At 43.4% G+C, this 22106-nt stretch overlaps 1 long non-coding RNA gene across 1 annotated transcript in view; it reads left to right on the plus strand.

Annotated features, from left to right (window-relative positions):
* Positions 1-6929: 6929 nt before the first annotated feature.
* LOC144390025 (uncharacterized) overlaps positions 6930-22106 on the plus strand; it is a 28510-nt gene continuing 13333 nt past the window's right edge. Inside the window, exon 1 of the long non-coding RNA XR_013454080.1 lies at positions 6930-6992. This is a non-coding gene — a long non-coding RNA (uncharacterized LOC144390025). The remainder of the gene's footprint in view (positions 6993-22106) is intronic.

Raw genomic sequence — 22106 nt, forward strand, 5'->3', positions numbered from 1 at the left:
TGGGCCCCTTCAAGGCAGCACCATTTTCGGTATTTCGCACCAATCCAGTAGGCATTGCCACGGGCAAATACTCTGGGAAGAAAAGATTCATTTTTGATCTGTCTGCCCCACATGCGAGAGCCGTTCCGAGCATCAACAGCCTTATCCCCCCAGAGCTATTTTCCCTCCACTACAATTCAGTCGACAATGCCATAAGCTTGATAAAAATGGCCGGCCAAGGCGCATGGCTTTCAAAAGTGGACGTAAAAGACGCATTCAAAATAGTACCCATACACCCGGCTCAATGGCATCTCTTCGGGATCCGGTGGGAGGCGAAGTTCTACTACTACTACTGACACTGGACCCGCAAGCGCATCTCCATCATGTGTGACAACCAGGCAGTGGTGGACATTGTCAACAAAGGCCGCTCCTCGGCCCGGGACATCATGCCATTCATGCGAGGCATCACGTGGTCCGCTGTCACCAACAACTTCATCATCACTGCCCGGCACGTGCCCGGACGGCATAACAAACTGGCTGACTCACTTTCCCGTTTTGATTTTCAGACTTTCCAGAGGCTCTGCCCCGAGGCCCACGAAGCACCTGTTACAGTCCCTCCGTGTCGCACCCTGATGCTCTCATAGGACAAGGTCAGATAGAGCACTACATGGAGGCAGCCAGGTATTACATGCGGAAAGGCCTAGCTAGGTCTACCATAAAAGTGTACGACTTCGCTTAGCGTACATTTGCCATGTTCTGTCTGTCTGTCAGCATGCCGGTTCAACCTGTTGCTATGAAAACGGTGTGCGCGTTCATCTGCTATTGTACCGACGTGCGGCATTTCAAACCTCCATACATTCGTAGTCTGCTTGCCGGCATTCAGTTCCACATTAGATGTTCAGATCCCGAGTTCCCAAGCCTGTTCTCTCACATTAGTGTCAAGCTACTGCTCAAAGGCATCACGCAAGGGTTACCTCAAATCCCCGACTCCCGGCGTCCCATCACCCTGCCGATCCTGCAGCAGATGGTGGACACACTCCGGGGAGGGGTGTCTTCACCCTATAGCGACACCTTATTAGAGGCAGTTTTCTTGCTGGCATTTTATGCCTTCCTCAGATGCGGCGAATTTACCACATCCGCTAAATCCTTTAGCCCTGATAAAGATCTCACAGCGGGAGATTTGACCTTCTATCCTACCCATTACCAACTGCAGCTTAAACACTCCAAACGACGAGGCGCTTGCTCCGTGATTGTGGCAAGAACGGAGTCCAACTTGTGCCCTTTCAGAGTTATGCTGGGGTATCTCCGGGTGAAACCTACCGCTGGGCCCACGGCACCTCTATTCCTCACTCCCGGCAATGCGCCCCTATCTCGCACCTGGTTCCGCCATCATCTGAACATTGTACTCACTAGAAGCCACCTATCGCCGCATCACTACTCTGGACAGTCGTTTAGAATAGGGGCTGCCACGTCAGCCTCCAACCAAGGCATCCCCGTGACTACGCTACAGCAGATGGGGAGGTGGTCCTCCTCCGCGGTGACATCATACATTCGCCCTGACCTTACCATGATACTGGCAAAGCAACGAGTTTTAAGGATTTAAGTCCGGTAAGCATGCATATAACTGGCGTGGGTGGTGTCTTACAGCGCGGCTTGTCTGGGAATTTCTTCCTCTTCCCCTTGCCGCAGACTTAGTATGTCCTAGGTGATCGTGACCTGTCTTAACGTGTCTGTGTTTCCTAGGTTTGACGTTACCTGGCTTAACGTGTCTGTTTCCTGGTCTAACGGGACCACATCCATTACCCAAAAGATGTCCGGATGGACCAGTCAAGCTGACAACACTCTGTTTCGCGGTCTCACAGGACCAGTCAAGCTGACTACCTTTCTGCTTCGCGGTCTCACAGGGCCAGTCAAGCTGACTACCTTTCCATTTCGCGGTCCCGCGACCGGTCACTCTAGTTAGTGCAAGTGCCGGCCTGAGCCGACCCGTCAAGCGACGGTGGTCCGTTGAGCACGGCTAAACCCGACCAGTCAGGGACATCCAAGTGACCATCTGTTTCCCGGTCTGAGCGAACCCGGTCAAGTTGTTCTGTGAGGGGCCCTCCGCAACTAAGTCTATTCTGCGATCACTCTCTGACCCCAACAGTCCTGTTCTGCGGTCTGCCGTGACGACCCCTATCTGGTCTGCGGACGTACACGACCACAACCTGTCCTTGTCTGCGGTCAACCTCGACCCCCAACCTATCCTGTCCTTTGGTCTGGCAGACCCTCTCTTTTACTTCGGGATCTTCTGAAGCCCACCATGCCTTACTGTGGTCCAGCTAGACCCTTGCTATGTGCTGTGGCTTCCCTGGCCCCCGTGTCCTTGTCTGTGGTTCAACTAGCCCTTCCTCTCATTGTCCTGTTGACCTTTGCCTGGTTTCTCGGCTCTACGTGACTTACTATATGTCCCCTTGTGACACCAGCTCCGGATCAGGACCCACAGTGGCCGTAAGTATTTATTTTATTCCATCAAATAAACCGGGTTTGGGGGATATGGCTCGTCTCGGCTCGAGATCCCGGCCCCGGGTCTGTCCTGCGGCAGGATGGAGTCCAAGCCCCAAACAACTTGCAATATCATATTATACCTGTTATAATAAAGAATTGTCTCTCCGGATTGAATTGTACATTTATAAAAATTACAAAATTATTATAAAATTACCCCGAACAGCATGCTGGGTGCAGCTCGCCCAACATTACAAGAAGAAACTCAGTAAATACATGAAAACACAGAAAAAAAGCGATGCAGAAGGAATCAACAAGAGACCAGTGATGCGCAAACATAGCGTGTGCCCAAGAGAAGAGCTGTGTCTGTTTTGAGGGTTTGGGATTTTGGAAAGTCCAACGTAATTAGATGAGAATACTTTTTCTTGCTGGATGTTATGCAGAGATTCTTTAGTTCAGATTTAACTTAATCCCCAAATTCTAGACTTTTTTTAACCCATATTCAACCACATTTGATATCTAAAATGTTTATTTAGAGGGAGCAAATGGCAAAATCTAATCTTGAAATTAATGTATGAATGTACGCCAAGAACTGAGCAAATAATCATGGTCAACATCCACTTACTAACCTTTCAGGGGATTTTCCTTTGCATCGTATGGTAACATTACAACTGCTCCAAGCAATCTGTCTGCAGGAAATTCAAACCTTACTTTGTGAACAAATGGATGGCGGTCAGTGAAACCCGTCCAAAACTGGTGTCCAAAACATCCCATCCATTCACTCTTTAATCCTTTAGAGGATTCCGATCCAGGCATACTGAAACTGATTGCTCACCAAGCTCGATGTCTCACCTCCTGTTGCTGCTGCTCATCCACATTACCCTTCTGTTTCCAAGGACCAGCGAGCGCTTAGAGTGTCCATTATGCTGTCTTTGGGGACACGGCTCTGTCGAAGCCGTGAACATTTGATGGGCACATTAGCGCAAGGCAACACGTCATTACATGACCATTTACACATAATCACCCACTTAGGAAGACCCCATAGGACAGAACCGCGTAGCACGGGCCATTTACACACCCTGTGTGTGTCCGCGCTGGTGCACGGATGGGGACGTATGCGTGCGTATGGGGATGCGTGTTTGCGCATATGTTCTGGCCTAATAGTCCATCTGACACATGCCTTATGGTGATGTTCAGAAATAACCATCAAAATGACCAATGTGCTTCCTCTTTCATGGCAACACACTCCGACGCTGTTCTGTCTTTCTGTCGCCTGCCTTGCTGGATCACACACACACTCTCCCCCCCTCTTTCTCTCATAGGACATTACTGTCCCAGGTGGAGAGATCGAGAAGCTCTTTTTCTCTTTTACTATTTCTCATCGCTTCTGTTGTCCGTATGCATGTTTGCTGCACTTACCAGCAAAGGGGATGAGTGCAGTAAGCCACTCTGAGATGATACGCCACGCTCTTCGCAATCCATTGCTATTTGGCATAGGGAAGAAAGGCGAAAATAACCCTGCTGAGAAATGCGGAGAGGACAGGAAAAGCATACATTTTGTGCTGATATCTTAATTTACAAATATTACCGGGTATATCTAGTCCATGTTTCAAAAACACAAATATTGACTATTTGTAAAATGTTTTTTTTCTTCTTCGCTCATGGTGGGGCCACGCCCCATTGCCCTCAATAGACCAGCCGCTTCTGGTTATGACTATAACAACAAATAATAACCCACAAGTAATGCTTTTTTACCGGGTAAAACATCACAACACAACAGTTTGTGACAGAAACAATTTGTTTCACTAATAACAGTATGAGTAAGATTACCCAGCTGAAGTCAATGCTGGTTAAAGCTCGCCATCAAGAAGAAACCCCATTGCTACATGAAAAAGAGCTTTTTGGTTTTGATCCAACGTAAGTTAGATCGGAAAACGATTTATTGCAAAGTTTTCCGCTGGTAATGCCTCTGGTGGCAACACTAGCAGCCACAACAGCTGGCGATCAGGTGGCCGGCGGTGAATGAATGGGTTCCATCAAAAAAAAAATGTTATGTTAAAAAGTTATATACAGTGATACAAAATACTGTGATATAAATGTTTGGCCATGCTGTGTAATGGTAATAATATAATGATGTCATAATGTTTTATTAGATTAATGTCTAAAGCTAATCATGACTTTAATTCTGAGGAAGTTCCATGACAGCAGCTGTGTGGGAACCATCTGAGCAGAAGAATGTCAGAGCACCTCTTCTCTTTGATCCCATTTGTCTTTGCATAACATGGCTGCGTGGAGGAAGGAGAAGGTGTGAATGTCTCCAGTCATAGTCCTAAATCCATTTAAACATCTGTTGTATGCACCCCCGAGTCTTCCTTTGGGTCTGGGACCTCCTTGCCTGCTTCCATCCTTTTAGCATAACAAAACCAAGGTGCTAACAGGGACTAACCAATACTAAAAATCAAGTCTCATAATCGATATTCACTCCTAATTTAAGAAAGTGTAAAGGATTTTAAAGCTTTTCAGATCGGGCACTGGCCATATATTCCGATTGTCACACCATAGAAATTCACAAGTAACCAAAGGAAACATGTTCTTTACAGATTACAGATATACCAATCAAGATAAACTATATCTATAACCAATAATCCGTATGATACGATAATAGACCTACTATGTAAACAAATACTGTGTGTGATTGAGCGAAGGAGGGGAAAAGGGGGGCGAATAATAGGGAACTATGGAAAAATAGTTATAGTGAGAGACTCTCACACTAGGGGCGAGCGAGAACTGTTACTTCAACCACAAAGGGAGAAAAGGTTGGAGTCGCTATGGCAACGCTATCAGGTGCTGCAAGTTAAGCTGAAGGAGAGGAGCAGAGTACTTTTACAGTACAGTGACATGACATGAGGGTTTCCTCAATGGCTGCCTGTGGGAAGTCTGTCACCAGTGTGGACCTGACGTTATGTGTATGTGGTTATGGGTCATTAGTTTACAAAACAATATGGCTAAAAATAAGGAAGAAAGACAACAAAACAAATCTCACAGAGGAATCCCAGAGTAAACAATCTAAGATCATAAAAGTTATTCTGACTATGAAATATAATCGAATAACGCTTGTCACTTTAAAAGCTTATCACAGTATTAAATCCACAGGCAATTTGGTGACATTTGGAGGAACACAAATCAAACATAAATCAATGCACAATAATGGCGGATGATGACTTTGCTGGACGAAAAAATTAATATATTTTTGGGGTCAAGAAAAATTGCTCTCTTGCTTCCCCTGAAAGTGCTCCCTCTGGGGAGATTTTTGCCAAGTTTCAGCAATTTACTTGAAATTTTGCACACAGGTGCTCTTGGATATGCTCCACAAAAAAGTCAAACATGATATGCAAATGCACCTAACTAGATTTTCCGCCATCATTGACATCTCCTTATTTATCAAGTAATGGATAAATGAAATAAGTAAGGGGTGTGGTCTATTAGTTAAATAACTAAGTATTTTGGACTGTTCTACCAAATCTCTATGATATGTTCACATTGAGTCCCTAAACATACCCTGATTTACTCCGATCATTTGAACATTAGGGGGCGCTGCAGTTGAGTTTTTGCTTCTTTTTTTTTATTCATAAATGAACAAACTCCTCCGAGAGTTTAAACCCGATCGATTTCAGGTTAGGGCAAATTGATGCTGACACATGTGTGGTCAAAAGTCATCAAAATCAAGAGTTTCCGTGCCTCGCCTTGAGTCTGCTTTTGAGTCCAGGTCCTTGTGGCTCCAGCTCCCTAACAATTTTGGTCGATTTTCTTAAAAATGTAAAATGTTATAACTCCAAGGATCATTTTTATTTCCGGCCAAAGTTTCTTACTCATGATGTGTAGGCCTTAAAGTATTCCCATGCAAAAATTATAGAGACACCTATTGCAATAGGGAAATGCAAACGTTTTACACTTTGATGAGTTACTCCGATTCATTTTATCTAATCCAAAGGCCTTGGTGATTAAAAGGTATTAAAAACTTTTTGTTTTGTGTTACGTTGTTGCCGTTGGAACCCGTTGTTCAAGGTCAAAACAAAGGTGCTTTTGAGGGACTAGATATGCTTCAATCGTTACTAAACTTGGAAAACACATTTAGAGTTAAGGCGCTGGCATGCTTCTGCAACTGCGTCTGCGGCTTTTCGCGCAGTCGTGACAATGGACTTGTTTTAATTCATGTTTCTAAAAGCGTTGCGCGTGTGGGTGTGATCCAGCTGTTCAGATTTATCCTCAATATCAGCAGAGTAGACTTGAAAACAATGAATCATGTTGGTCAAATGTCCCACTGTGACCGACATGACTTGACCTCTGTCCACATCGTCGCTAGAGAGAAATGATCCCATTGATGAAAGCAGAGGTCTTTGCAGAGTCACTTTTCACCGCTCTGCTGTCTTCATGAAGCCAACCAGCTTGTTATACAAGTTTAAATGCTGGTGTCTTTGGCATGCAGAGACATTTGACACCTTTTTGCTCTTTGGTCCTCTCAACCGGTGGTAAGTGTCCTCTCGTTCTCTCTCTCCGTGTTAGACCGAACAATATTCTGTAGCTAATGTTAGTGTGGTCAGTGTAGCGATTAGTTTTATTTTCTTATTTTGTGATGAATGTTAGATTTTATGGTAATGTATATTTATTGAATAAAAATGCTTTTGTAAACTGGGAACCACAAGCCTTTGCCTACTGAGTGGAACGAACCTGTGTGCTTTAAAAGGTCTTGGTCCTATCCGTTGTCGGAAATCTTAAAATCCCAGAGTGTTTTCCCTGTGTCCATCAGCAAACGCCACACTTGGCGTTGCTGGCAGGACAAGAAACCATTACGCCACACTTGGCATTGTCGGCAGGATAAGAAACCATTACGCCACACTTGGCGTTGCTGGCAGGACTCACTCTCCTAACGGCAATGACGTGTGTTCCCGGGGTGTTTTTTTAGTTTTTTTTTTTGGTGCACTAATGTCTGTCTTGTAGGCATTTGGGAGAGTTTAAGGGGACAAAGCAGCAGTGGTTTCCAGTGGATCCTCATGCCAGTCTGGTGAGGTCTGGTAGATCAGGTCAGACGTGGGTGACAGTTTTGGGGTTTTGACTGTAGCCATGGAGGAGGAGTTACAGCAGCTCACAACTCTGATAACTCAGTTAAAGGCTGTCAATGAGCGGCTACGACAGGAACAGGCTGGCTCTAGTGACTTACCGTCTACCTCTGTTGTGCCACCTACTGCCCCTTTCACGTCCAGCGTCCCTGTATCAGAGTGGCTGGTTTTCGTACCTCGTGATCGGAAGTGTCCTGTTTTTAGGGGAAGAACAGGTATGGGTTGAGTGAGTGGAGAGAGGAAATCGAGGCGTGTATGAGGTCAGGGTGGTTATCCCAGTCTGACCGGGCGTTTTTCCTGTTTGACTACTTAGAGGGTGAGGCTAGGGAGGAGCTAAAGTATCGTTCTAGCGCGGAGAGAGAGAACAGATAGAGTATTGGCCATTTTACAGGAGCTGTACGGGTGTGCAGAGTCTTATGTTGCTTTGCAGGAGGCTTTCTTCTCAAGAAAACAGCAAGAGGGAGAGACTCTTCAGGAATTCTCCCTCACTTTGATGGGCCTCATGGAGAAGGTGAAACAGCGTGCACCTACTGGTGTGCCAAATGGAAAAGCCCTTTTGTAAGACCAATTTGTTGAGCATGTGCTGGACAGTTCCCTGCGTCGCGAGTTGAAGCAGTTAGTGCGTAGACAGCCCAATCACACCCTGCTTGCTGTCAGAGCAGAGGCAATTCAGTGGGAGCTTGAAGGTCTACCTGGCGGTGTGAGGGGCCGCAGTCATTCCGTCCCCCCAGTGCTTGGTGTCCAGTACGGTGTCCAAGGTAACCCAAAGGGTGTTGTCCCCCCCGTGTCAGAGATGAGGGAGATGAGGGAGATGCTGCAGCATCAGCAGGAGCAGCTTAATAAGCTTACTGAAAGTATTGCTCTGCTGCAGGTCTCTCACCAGCACAGACATCCACCTCGTACCGGTCCGCTGATATGCAGGCGCTGCAATCGGCCCGGCCATTTTGCCAGGGAGTGTCGAGCGCACGTTCCTCACTCACAGCCACAGTCTAATTCGGGTGGGCAGTCTCGTTTCACATCCGGGTCGGAAAACTAGTACCCACCGAACTGCAGAGCCACAGTTTGGGAGGTTTCTGAGCTGATTGCGTTGTGTCCCCATTTAGTTGTAGACATAGGTGGAGTAAAGGTTCCTTGTTTGGTGGATACCGGTTCTATGGTGTCTACTATTTCTGAGAGCTTTTTCCACCAGCATTTTGAGCCTTGGGGTCAGGATCGCCTTCGATCGTGTCATTGGCTACAGCTAAGAACGTTCTGGCAATTCCCTATATCGGCTACTTGGAGCTAGAGCTACAGCTTTGTGGCAAGGTGATGCCCCACTCTGGAGTTCTGGTTGTGAGAGATCCCCCTGGTGGTGTTCCGGCTCAAGTGCCTGGTATTCTGGGCAGCATGGCCTAACCTTGTTTTCTCAGCCCTGTGTTTCTGAGACTCCGGGGCCGATTGTGCGAGCACTGCAGCAGTGTTATTATGCGGAGGTTCCGCAGGATAGCCCAGGAACAGTAAAGGTCTTGGGCCTATCCCAAGTGGCGTTGTCGGCAGGATAAGAAACGATTACGCCACACTTGGCGTTGCTGGCAGGACAAGAAACCATTACGCCACACAAGTAATAAAAACCAATCATTTCGCTCATTTAGTAGAGTGCAGAGCAGCTTTTAACAGATGTGAAAGGGTCTGGAGAAGCCAACGTTATGCTGCCTGCAACATGGTTCAGCATGACTGGTTTGGTGGGTGGTCAGTGATGGTTTGGGGAGGCATGGAGGGACACACAGACCTCTACAGGCCAGAGAACGGCAGTCTGACTGCCATTAGGTATCGGGATGAAATCCTTGACCCCATGGTCAGACCCTACGCTGGGGCAGTAGGTCCTGGGTTCCTCCTGATGCACAACAATGCCTCAGTACGTGGAGGATGAAGGAATTGACATCCAACAAGACACCATCCGTCGGCTCCGTCTTTCATTTTTTGAGCAGTGTATTTGAGTCAGATCAGTAACAATTGCACTCCTTTCACCTTTAATGTGAATACCAGCATCAGCAGGTTGTGTGGTTGGTAGTACTTTGGCGACTGCAAGAAAGTGCGCGCGTGCGTGTGTTCGTGCGCGTGTGTGTGTGTGTGTTGCAGAGTGCAAATAAAGTGCATAGAAGTGTACTTTTGTTGCCTTCATTTAGGGCAAGGTTACAATATTTTTGTTTGTTTTCCAAGCATTCACTTTTAGTGTGTAAGCGATCACAAAATAACTGTTAGGAGAAGGTACCTGAATAGGTATATAACATATTTTAAAACTCCCCAAACTGAAATAAGGGCTTTTAGTAAGAAATTGTTGTCTTTGAATGCAAGAAAGTAATCCACTTTCTTTTTTGCTGGGTTATAAATACATGTTTTGTCTGGCAGCCTTCATGTCCAGGACAAATTTCCCAGATGACAAATAAAGTGAACTTGAATCAAGATGCCACAGCACCCGGTTGACAATGTTGTGAACATTAACATTCCAGAAGACTAAGTACTGTATTAACTTGCTATTAAAATTCTAACATTTGGTCTTCTGCTGTTTCAAATACATTTTTATTTTGATGCAGGCACATGAAATAGCAATCTTTTTGGTCATTTGTCATTTTTTGGTCATGACAGCACCTTAAAAAGAACAGGAACTGCTACAGTGAGCTGTTAGATGAAGAGCAAGATGACCAATTACTTTCCCTTTTGCTGTTAGCATAAAATTAGATCACAATATGATGGAAGGAGACCAATTACTGCCTGACTTTGTTAAAAAGACCATAGTCTGATTTTGCTTCCGAGAGTTTCTGCGACCTATGGTTTTACACCTCCATTGCTGTTACCACCAATTTTTTTGTGTTGCCTAACTAACAAGGACCGTAGTCTTGAGGATTGTCACTTTAAGGGCATAGACTGCATCACCCAGAGGTTTGTTAACTGCGGTTTAAAATTCCAGATTTTGGCCATCGCCATACATATCTTTTGGAACCAGTGGGGAAAGTGACATTATTTGGACAGTGGTGGAGCATCATACAGCTGTGAAAGTAACTTGTCAATCACATGCTAGCCCCGCCCTCGAGCAAAGAGAAACGTGATGAGACAACAGAATATCTTACGGCGATTTGCCTGGCCGTTTTCTCGAAAATCACCAAAAAAAGCTACATTTCTCAATTCCCTTTTAATGGGTGTTGGCGTGTACAGATTAAAAAAAAAAAACTTTATACCCCTACTGACTTGCCATAATTAAACATGATTTCCATGAGGTCCAAATATGCATTTTGATACAATTGCTTTCTTTTAATCACTTTTCACGTTTCTACTTTGATCATGGGTGTGTATTGTATTATATTTCACAGAGATTCAGACAGAAAATCACACCCAGCAATAGAAATGATGATGTGTTATCATGACTAGTGGTAGAATTGTACGTTGTGTCTGTTAGAAACTGCATGCTGCATGCTGCCCACAGGAGGCCCCAAGTGGCGACCTTAACATTACATTACAGGTCATTTAGCTGACGCTTTTATCCAAAGCGACTTACATTACATTTTTAACCCATGGCATTTTACATTTTATGGCAATTAGGGGTTAGGTGTCTTGCTCAGGGACATGGGACAGCCGGGACTCGAACCTTAAACAGAGGGCTAGTTGAGGCTAACTTCCTATTTTGTATCATGGTCTGATTCCAAAGTAAGTAGAGCTTTAGTTAGTAGCTTAGTTTGTATGTGATTTGATTTGTTTGTTAGGACTTAGAGACTGAATTTCCTATTATGACATTTCAAATGTTGTAATCTGTTCCAAAAGCGGTGGAAGCCTTGTTTCCTGTTGTTTTGTGGCTCAAGTTGAACATTAAATCCACAACAGTGTCACTTGTGTCAGCATCGGTTGGGTCTGAAGAATGCAAAAGTAGTGTAGGGTTAGAAAACAGTGCGTTTACCAGACCTGACTGCTTTGAGGAAGAGGATTGTGTTTAACCAAAAAGATTATATCTCTTATTCTGTTGTATCAATTTCCATTTTTATTCCAGCTATCATATTGTTGTGCTGGCGTCAGTCGAGTTCTCTTTAAATTCATGAACAATGCACTTGCAATTTTTATAAAATGTAACTGGAGATAATTGGTCTCGTTTTAGCAAGAAGGGTCTGTTCTCTAGTTTAATTGCTGCTGTTGGAGGGAAAACATTTGATTATGTGGTCCTTCGTAACGTCCGCCATATATTTACCCCAGTGTTTTGATGGAACCCACCCAAACCTATAACTCTGATTTTGTAAAGAGATCAAACTCAACTCTTTTATATTGTCTGCATCTTCAACGCCGATGTCCATCTGGAAAGTTGGGTGGAAGAGAAAAGGTGTCTCCTCTGTGTCCAGCTATAGTGTTTAAAGAAGGACAGACCAACTTTATGCACCAAAGTCCATTAAAAACATGTCATTCAAATGGGACAGTGTGTGTCATTTGCTCGGAAATAAAATTGTCAGTCAACAAGATTACAAAGACCTTTGTAATATTGTGGCAGACAGCCATAGGGTTCGGAGTGTCTGTGTGTTAAAATCAAAGGGTAATGTTCAGGGTGATGCCCCTGTAATGTGTCCGTGGATATTCTCCACAGTTATTGGTGTCTGCAGCAGAGTGACCTCTGCTTTATTACTGCCTGACTCCCGGGGCCTAAAAGAACTCCTCCTTCCACTCTTCCACTCTCACTCTCATCATTTGCTTCGTTTTTTTCATGTCTCCGTGTTTTCCTTCTTTTTTTGTCTGATTTTGTCCCTTGTATTTTCTAGTAGGGCTCTATCACATTATTGTGGCTGAGATTATTGCAAAAAAAAAAGCTGTTTACTTCCTGTGACACGAAACGGCCGCGTGCTGCAGTCAGTTAGATCAAAGGGACAGAAGCGGTAGTTGAAGATGGAGAGAGCTTTTTAAAACTAACAGGAGAAATGTGCAGAAGAATCCCTCCACGCTCATCCACAGAAGGCGGATGAGCAGCAAACGGACCACTTTAAGACTGATAGTGTCCGGAACAGGAGCAAGAGGGAGAATAGACCAGGGGAGAGGAAATAAACAAATTTATGTGGAAGTAGGCAATTTAGAAGGCTGTGCGAGGGGAAGCAGGATTGTAAATTGTATTTGCTGACTTTCTCTACGCATCACTTTGCGTAGCAAGGTTGATAAAAAGAAAGTGTTCCGCTCTCTGCGACCGAATGCTTTCTATTCTTCCCTTCCCTTTGTTTTACCTGGTTGTTGTTGTTCTGTTTGAGTGTTTGGCAGCAGAATGAAATGCAGCCTTCTGAACGATATAAATGGGTAAATATGCTCCCTGTAACTGTGGAACTAATTACAGCTAGAGTGGAGCGTCAGTCAGAAGCAGCAGGTTTAAGGGTTGCACCTCTTACCGAAAAGCTATTTTACACGTTTCAATCCTCTCTCATCCACCCTCTGAATCCTGCTCTACAATAAAAATGATGCCAAAGCCACAATGTAACAATTGATTGCTGATTTGCAATAACATGTTTATTTTCCCCTCTAAAATCGCACCTCAAAATTTCTAGTGTTAAGCAGACAGTGTTCCAATACTCCAAATATCAAAGCCATTGCTGTGAGAAGAATGTTTAATAAGTAGAAGGATGATCAAGGATTTATTTGTAGAGCTCATATTAAAAAGTACTTTATAATGTGCTTAAGTATTCAGGATGCAGAATATGTCGAAGCTCGTTGACAAAGGGAATGAATGGAAAATAACATTGTGGTGTTCAGACTACCTTTTGAATAAGCTGTAATAATGTGACTGTGGATGTTATTAGCGTAGGTCTGCGAGGAAAAATATAAAAAGTAAGACACGCGTACGTGGTGTGAAACCAGAGCTCCTTCTCTCCTGCTGCCGTCACAGTACACGATTAACACTGCTTCAGTATAAACAGTTCAGTCATGTGGGACATCAATGAAAACGGTTCAATATTCATGTTTATTCTGTGCAATAATATAATTTCAACGGCACAGTGATATTTTGCTCAAAATGTACTTTTTTTTAACTTTAAATAGTTTGACATATAACCAGCTTGTTGTATTTTTCACTAATGCTTGTCATATATACTATTTGCTTTATTTTGTATAATTTAATGTTTTCAGTAAATAAATAAAGATGAAATGGAACCTAATTAGTAGCATTTATATCCTTTAAGATGAATCCCATCAGTTCATAACTTTATGAGTATGTTTGTTAGACTTGTGTAAAGTATTGTTTGTTTTCATGGTCAGACAAATGGTGCATCACTTTAAACGTTGCTGAAGCAAAAAATTGTGGGGCGGATTTATCTTCTTTCCTTTGGCAAAGGAGGGTCCAGGATTTGCTATTTGCTAAACAAGCCAATACAGCAGACATTGAATCTTTCTTTGGGATTTAAGTAATTGAAACTGCTCAACCACAGCGGTCACTTCGATACTTGCCAAAGAAGGGCTGCAGTCTGTGAATGATCAAATGAACAACAAGGATTAAATTGTTTTTACTTAAAATCTGAAGACGCCCCTGGTGTGAAAAGGGCCATTTCAGTAAAATGTTGACTTATTTCAGAATTTTCAATGGAAAGGTGCTTCCATATTTTGTTGTTTTTTCAAATTAATTAATTTAAATTCATTCAATTCGTTTCAAACTTTATTTGTGTAACCAAAAAAAGCCTTCCGCAACCACCTCATCAAAGTATATACTAAAGTAAGTACTTTTACCTTCCGTTTCTATTAATACATAATACATACTATGCTCCCTTAAGCAAAAGACTGACACGATCTCTTTCGGCCTTCAACACTATTTCCTATCATTCATTTACAAACTTTAGAAGATGACAAAGAGGACACGAAGCCGTGTGTATATAGGTTGTTTTAACTGTTGCCAGCTAAAGACAAAGTACCGTAATCAATGTGCAAAATGACTCCGGTTAATTATAAAGAGCTTTTCATGGCATCATGAAGACAGTGTGGAGTGTGACCTCTTTCATTACTGTCTCATCTGAGCGTGCTATCCAGCCTTACTTGACCTCACTATGGAGCCGTGACGATTAGATCATACACACTCACAATAAATGCACCGAAGTCAGGAGGCCAAATACTGCTGTGCTTGAACTGATTTTTATCACCGCTCTGCTAATTGCTTTACAGGAGCAAAGCAATTTAGCAGCAAAGTACTGTTAGTTTATTTTTTTCACTTTCACTTCACTGAAATGAGGGCAGAAGGGGCCATTTTTGAAGCAAAAAATAAAAAAATAAAGTAATTATTGTGATTTGTCTGCTTAATGCAGGATCTTCAGGGGAAACGGTTTCATTGTCATTGCAGCAGCACTTCTTTCTTGATGGTAATTAAAGTGACTGCTACGCAGAGAGCAGCATGACTTCTAATCTGTGGAGGTTTGGTTTCCATACAAACATAAAATGCAAATTAGCTGGAACATAAAAGTCATTGTCGATAATTAGAGCGAGGGAAGGAATGCCAATTAGTGGACCAGTGAAGTGACAAAGAGCAGCGGTGACACAGGCTGGTCTGCTGCCCGAAACACTACGTCTAACTTTCTGCAAAAAATACTTTGAAGCATTAGAGCTTTAAGTTCATGGAATCTCCACAAGTGGAAGGTGTTGTTGCACGGGTGGAAACCATTCTTGCATAAAAGATTAATTGGACAGTTAGTGTTATGTATAATAAATATGCAATAGCTTGCAAACTTGAGACCATGAAGACGTTTGTTAGTTTAATATTCACTTTCCTTTCGTGTAAAAAAATAGATTTTTTGGGGGGGATATGTGTACAGGGATAGCCAATATGACCCAATTGTTAGTGCATTAACACATTAATTAATTGACACCAACAGTCATTTTATTGCACGTTAAGGCAGTTTAAAAAATATATTATTTCTCCTAAAGGCGGGCGAGTCCCTATGACATGGGTTATACACCCCCCACCCTCCCCCACACACACGTTTCCTCTCCTTCACTGCTTGAATATTAATAGCAGTTGGTGTCCACACGCCCTTTGTTCATCAATACCTCATCGTGTCTCTGCCCTTAACATGACGACTGCACCGCCTCTGCTCAGACAGAATAACAGGACGCAGAACAAACAGCTTTCCAGCAATTACCGCATCTGATATATAATTTTACCCTCCTCTTTGTTTACAAGCTGAATAAAAAAAAAAACTGTCATAGTTCCGCATTTTGACGGGGGTTATTAACCGCTGGCCACAGGTGCTTTGAGGCTGACAATCTCCAAGCACAGAAGGTAATGAGAGGTAAAACCTGCCATATATAATAGGTGTGCGGATGTGTGTGCGAGCGCCGCCGCACGTAGGTTGACAGCTCAATGTAATTTGGACAGTCTAATTAGCAGGGCCAGACAGCTGCTGAATAACTGGACTATTTATGCTTTTAATGGGGGCTTCATGGTGTAGTACGCACACACGCAGCGTGTGTCCCAGTTTGATTTGGGGATGACGACTGTGTTGAAGTCCTTCCTCCCATATGACATTAGGAATAAGCCCTCTCCCACCATCTAAATCAATCACATTTCCCAACTAGATCCATTCATTCTGTCGGTGGATTTACTTGTTGCTCGCCCTTATCAAGTTCAGCTGGTTTTGTGCTTTGACATGCGAGTCTGTACCGTTGACTGATGGCTGTCTTGACAAAGCTGACTGTAAGTAATGAATAATCCATGTTCAAAAGAGAGCACGTTGTTGTGGCGGATTAACTGTGTGGCACCATCACATACAGCAGCTATCAGTCTTCTGTCGGCACGTCATGTCATATAACTGCTAAGATGTTTTCAAAAATGTTGATGTGATTAAAAGCGCACACAGATTCCCTGAGGTGACAACCAAAAACGTATGGCCAGTAAACAGAAGTAAAGCTGCATTGATGACCCTCTTACTAATGAAGGATTCTCTCATCTTATCTCTATACTGACCAGCAAAGCGACTCGTCTTGTTGCAAAATAATTTTGATGAGAAAATGACCCTACTTTTAGCTCAATTTATTTCCTCAGTAAACACTGTAAACAAGACTTTTAAAGTATGTTTTCAGTTCATGAAAGGAAAGTGTAAAATTGTGTTTAGCTAAAAATGTCTTGTCCAGTAATTGGACGTACTTTATTCACAGCCTATCGTGTCACACCAAGACGCCCACTGTAAAAATGATAAACTAGAGGCTTCAAAACCCTGGTCTACAAATCAATGGGTAACGTCTGGAATAAAACATTTAAATTGGTTGTGTATCCCTTTTTGTAGGTTTGCAGATCCTGCACTTCAAAAGCAAACATGTGTGCCAGTAATTGGTAATAAATGTGCAGGTTTTTAACGCCTTGTTAAAAACACATCAGAGTGTCATAAAACAACCTTTTTACAGCGTTCTCTAAATTACAAATGACTCATTCATCACCACATGAACAAGGCACATCAGGACCAAACAACTTATTTTTTCTGTTTTTTAAACAGTTTAGAAACTTCTCCCTTCTACCACACAGTGTGTGGTACAGAATTAGTGTGTGTTGTGTCTGATCATGTTCCAAGATCATAAGTAATATACTTCCTGCAGTGTGTGGACCGCGGGGAGATGGGTTGAGGAAGTGTACGAGGTGCAGGTCCCCATTCACTTTGAATAGGGTGACGGCATCAGTTCATCTTTAAGATTTTCGTATACATTTTTACGAATAGGTTTTGGAGATGAGGCTGATTTATGTGTTCCCATGCAAGGATATCGTCAGTGGAAAGAAGTATCCGACAGAGGAGGCTGTCAGTTGACAACAAAGCATGCATACAATGTCCTTTCAGAATTCCTAAATAGATTTACATAGATTTAAGGTTTACATATGCAACGACCTTGGTTAAGCTTCTTTTTTTATTGGGTTATTGTATTATGTTTGTTACATGACAATAGTCACACACACGCAGTCTTGTGTGTGATGGTCCAATGCTTCTTGACTCATCCAACCAAGTCTCCCATTTAACTTAAGCAGACTTCAATGTCCTGTATTGTCTCAGCGTCTATGAGGCAGCTGGGTTGGAATCGTAGCTAGTTAGAAGCAGGCCACACATAAGATTTTGAAAATTTGAAAGTATCTTAAAAGTGTTTTTATTTCTGTTCGTATTAAAGAACAAAATATTAAATATTAATCCCGGTGTTGGAATGCATTATAATATCATCTCTGTACTCAACACACAAGGAACATTTTCGAATACATCAAGCCTCTCATCCCTCTCATCGCATGAGCGCATCCAGCTAGGGAAACCTGGCTGGTGTACCTGTCTCTAGAAGCTTCTCAACGTCTGCTGTTGAGTGGGTTCCATAGACCAGCGGTACGGCGGACCTGTACAAGTCCGTGAAACCAAACAAATACATCATTTGGGGCGTTTTTTGTCAGTTGACTTTTTTTTCTGAGAAATGGTTTTATTTTGAAAAGTGATCGGATTCTTTTCAAATTACGTGCACTCTTGCCGTATTTCCCAAGCGTTACCAATTTTTTCACCTTTAAAACATTGCCCACTACTCGCTGCACACGGTTCCGTCCACCACCGGACAGAGCGTGCGACTACCCCCCACCCCTCCACCAGTCCCTGTTATTTTGTTGTGTTTATCCGCCACAAGAACGGTCCGCAAAATATTGGCTAACATAAAAACCGTGAGGTAAAAAAAGGTTGGAGACCCCTTCCATAGACAACCAGTACTCAACTGACAGTTTCACAATAACAATTCATCTGCGCTACATCGTCTACGTCATACTTAAGAAAATGTTTAATATGACGTGAGGATGCTGTGTCTGGATCCAGAGTGCAGCCAAGGATGAGTTTTTATTCAACCTCACTGGTATAATTGACAATGCGCTCCGCCATTGGCAAAAGACAAAGCACATATTAAGCCGGCCAATTTAGCCGGCCCACTGAGGCTTTCAGCCGCTCTCACGCTGCTGATCAGTCGCTGTCACCGCGTGCATCAGAGATGGGCCTCAATAGCAACAGGGCTATTTGAAATCAATGGGGTCATAACTGTGGCGTAAATAGATAGAAAATTGGGCTGCTCGCTAGAGGCCAGAGGAGCATGTGGCCTACATCAATAGCTGCTATCCAAAGTGGAAAAAGCAGCGCTTTCCAAGCTTGGGCTCCAAATTGAATTCCATGGATAGATAGCTGGGAAAATGAAAACATTGATGAACCTCAATGAGAAGCATGAAAGCTTCAATATACCATTTTCCTTTTTTCAACAATCAGCAACATACAAGAGGCATATTTTGATGCGGGGACATTAGATTCTGTGTACGGTACACTGTGTTCTAGTTGATAATATGAGAGCCAACAAATTGGCAACTGGAAGATGATGGATCGTTGTTGTTATGAATGGCAGCAGTAATGCGCTCTGCCTGGGCAGTGCTTGGTCAATCAGCAAACTTTTAAAACTACAAAGACTACGAGAGCAGCCAAAATGATGACAATTGGTTTTATACAATAGTTTTTTTCCCTCCTTTTATTTCACAGTGACATCTGCTTTGATACAGAGCGTCAAGCTACTCACATTGTTTGAAATGGCGGTGAAGGAAATTGTCGTGCTGTCCTTGTTTTGTCTATAATATCTACTCTGAAATAACATGTATGAGACCACTGAATGTTGTTGTTCCCTCAGTGTCTATTGTTGAAATGTGCTATACAAATACATTTCCCTTACTTTGCCACTCTCGCTTTGGTTAACCTGACCCAGGACTTGTCTTCCCCAAACATAATGAAGAACTTTTGTTGCTTCAACTTAAGCAAGAAATTGTATTGACTGAACATGTCATTGTTTTGCCCCAAAACAGAGTAGACAATATGCTGGAAGATCATTTTGAAAATGAAGACCCCTGACAAAGCGTTCTTATTTTAAGATGTAAGATTGGAGTTGGCGATTAGTGTTCATCTTAAGCCTCCCGCAGTGGCGTAGTCATAATCATTTTCCCCGGCCGGCGCGTCTCAGCATTCTTGGTCATTACCTTACTGGAGTCAGCCTCGGTTGCTTTGGAATGAAATGAAATGCGTCGGTTAGTAAGCGAGGATTTCATTGGTCCCGCGGTAGAGCACGCGTGTGTGACGTTGTTTTTATCGATGGCACGCTGTCGGCTGGTACTGCCCTCAGACGGGGCGAATATATGAATGAAAGTTAGAACGTTCTGTCACAACGATGTTGTTACGCATTACCGCGCTTTTGTTGGCGGGTATACGCGTATACCTGCGTATCACGTAGACTACACCACTGGCCTCCCGATTAGCAGCATGGCATCTTGCAGCCTCTCACCCGAGCATGAATGTGTGGTTAAATTGTCAGTGAGGCCGGAGCCGGGGAGGAGGACAAGGACGCAGAGAGGTTTGACTGCTAGAGATGTATTCCATTAATCCAGTAGTACAATCATCCAATTATTCCTATATCTAATAATACAATATGCAAAGATCCTTTCACAAACTAACCCGCACGCGGTTGTGGACATGCACGACCACAAGACACACTGGCACAGGACAAGGGAGACGCGGACAATAAGTATCCATGAGGGAGGTGAGGGAACAGGTGGAGACAATTAGGAATCAGGGGAGACAATCGACAGGAGACACCTGAGGAAGGGCAAGGCACCTGAAACGAGAGGGGGTTTAGACGCCACAATAAAACAGGAAGTATCAAAATCAGACGTAAGACGAGACACAAACACAAATTTCACCAACATGTATGACATAAATGGGTGAATGCTGGCTTGCATTAAAAAGCACAAAGTAGTAGTTTGACTAGAAAAGTGATGTACTGCTGTACATTTACCATATTTGGTCTCAAGGGTTTCCCTTCGCCTACAGTCTTTAAATAAGCGTCATAACAAAATTCTATCAAATCTTTCAGGTAAATTAAAGGCTGTGTTACAAACTGTGTGAGTCAGAGTTAATGTTTCATAAGAAGAGCATCACTCCGATTGGCAAGGCTTCATTGAAGTTTAGAAGAGCGAATGAGAGGAAGTTTTGGTCGGTCTAAATTACAGAGTCTCTGCTGTCTGGCTAACTGTCTGGAAGCTAATTGCAGTAATTAATTTGTGTGACCTACACTTGCTTGCAGTTCCTGTTATAGCCCGGTCCAAGCATTACTGGAGTGTGAAATCAATTTACTGCTAATCACTGCAGGTGGGTGCCTGCAGGCGGAGTCTGGGGAGCCGGTGGACTCGTGGGGTAAAAGCAGCTCTTAATTCACAGCTTCAGCTCAAAGACCAGACAGAGGAAGGAAGGGAGGCCAGAGAAGAGCAGTAGTGATCAATGACTGGCGTCTGCAGCTCCACTGAGGCTGTGAGGACAAACAGGACTCCGCTGTTAAAGTGTCTCCAGGCTTCATACTGTTGCTCACAGTAACATTACACTGGACTGATGGAGGCGCTGTAACAAGAGGCTGTGTTTGAAACCACATTTAAGAGAAAACAGTTAAAAGCATTGCAATGACAGATACAGCTGGATTACGCTGGACACTAAAACACACTTGATCAGTTAGGATTTAAAATTGCATTTATTGGTAAATCAGTGTAGCTTTATTAGTGTTGAATTGATAAATCACCATGCTTGGTTCACATTAATCACAGCAGTATTGTACAGTAAATAACACCTTTTCACTGCAAAAACAAAACTGGTGAATTTTGTCCACTGAGAATCCAACTTAAAACTAAATCTTTATGATGAGACCCAAGGCCAAAGGCCTTCATCTGCGGGGTGATTAACCCCCTTTCCCGCCTGGCAGCCCTAATTCATCACTTCGCCCCCACTCAGACCAAACCCATCTTCGAACTCGGACACTTCCCAAATTTTCTCGCAGTGTCCACATCTCTCCAAATACAGAGAAAGAATGTCAGACGTCCTCAGTAGCAGTCCCTCTTACAGTAGGTGTCTCCAGGACCATCGGTTGCCATGGTGACACACACAGACTTACAAGATGACAACACCTGCAAGTGTTGCCGCTTGCAACAAAGCAGAGAAGCACCGTTATACAACATTTCTCTTCTCTTGTGACTAAAGTTATTCAAGACTTTAGACATTTTAAATCAAAATTTCCAGTGAGTATGAATCGGCCGCCTGGCAGACTGTGACTAGGAAGCTTTTCCACCAATCTAAAAGCTGGAGAGGTTCAAACCAGGAAGGTCAGAGATAATGACTGTGAAACTCTCCAAATCATGCTCCTGCAGAATTACCAAACATGGACAGTGCCCTCGGCAGAGCATCTATTTAGCTTTAAAGCACGAGAGAGCTCCTCTCAATCAGCAAAGGGCAAGACGGAACAGGCGTATTAAGACAGCAAATACCCTAAAAATACCCCACTTTAGTCACATGTTAACGGCCCATGTGATAAAGCTCTTCAAGATAGCTCAAGGCTTTCCACACAGAGTACAAAGAAATGTTTTGGAAATATAAATATAAATCTATTTTTCCCTCTTGGCTCCTCTTGTCGTTCACTGCCCCCCTGAGAGATAAGCAATCTGGGGCTTGTTAGCGGACAGGGACTGTAGAGACGGAGCAAAAG

The sequence above is a fragment of the Gasterosteus aculeatus genome, chromosome 21 (assembly GCF_964276395.1).
Source record: "Gasterosteus aculeatus chromosome 21, fGasAcu3.hap1.1, whole genome shotgun sequence".
NCBI classification, from domain to species: domain Eukaryota; kingdom Metazoa; phylum Chordata; class Actinopteri; order Perciformes; family Gasterosteidae; genus Gasterosteus; species Gasterosteus aculeatus.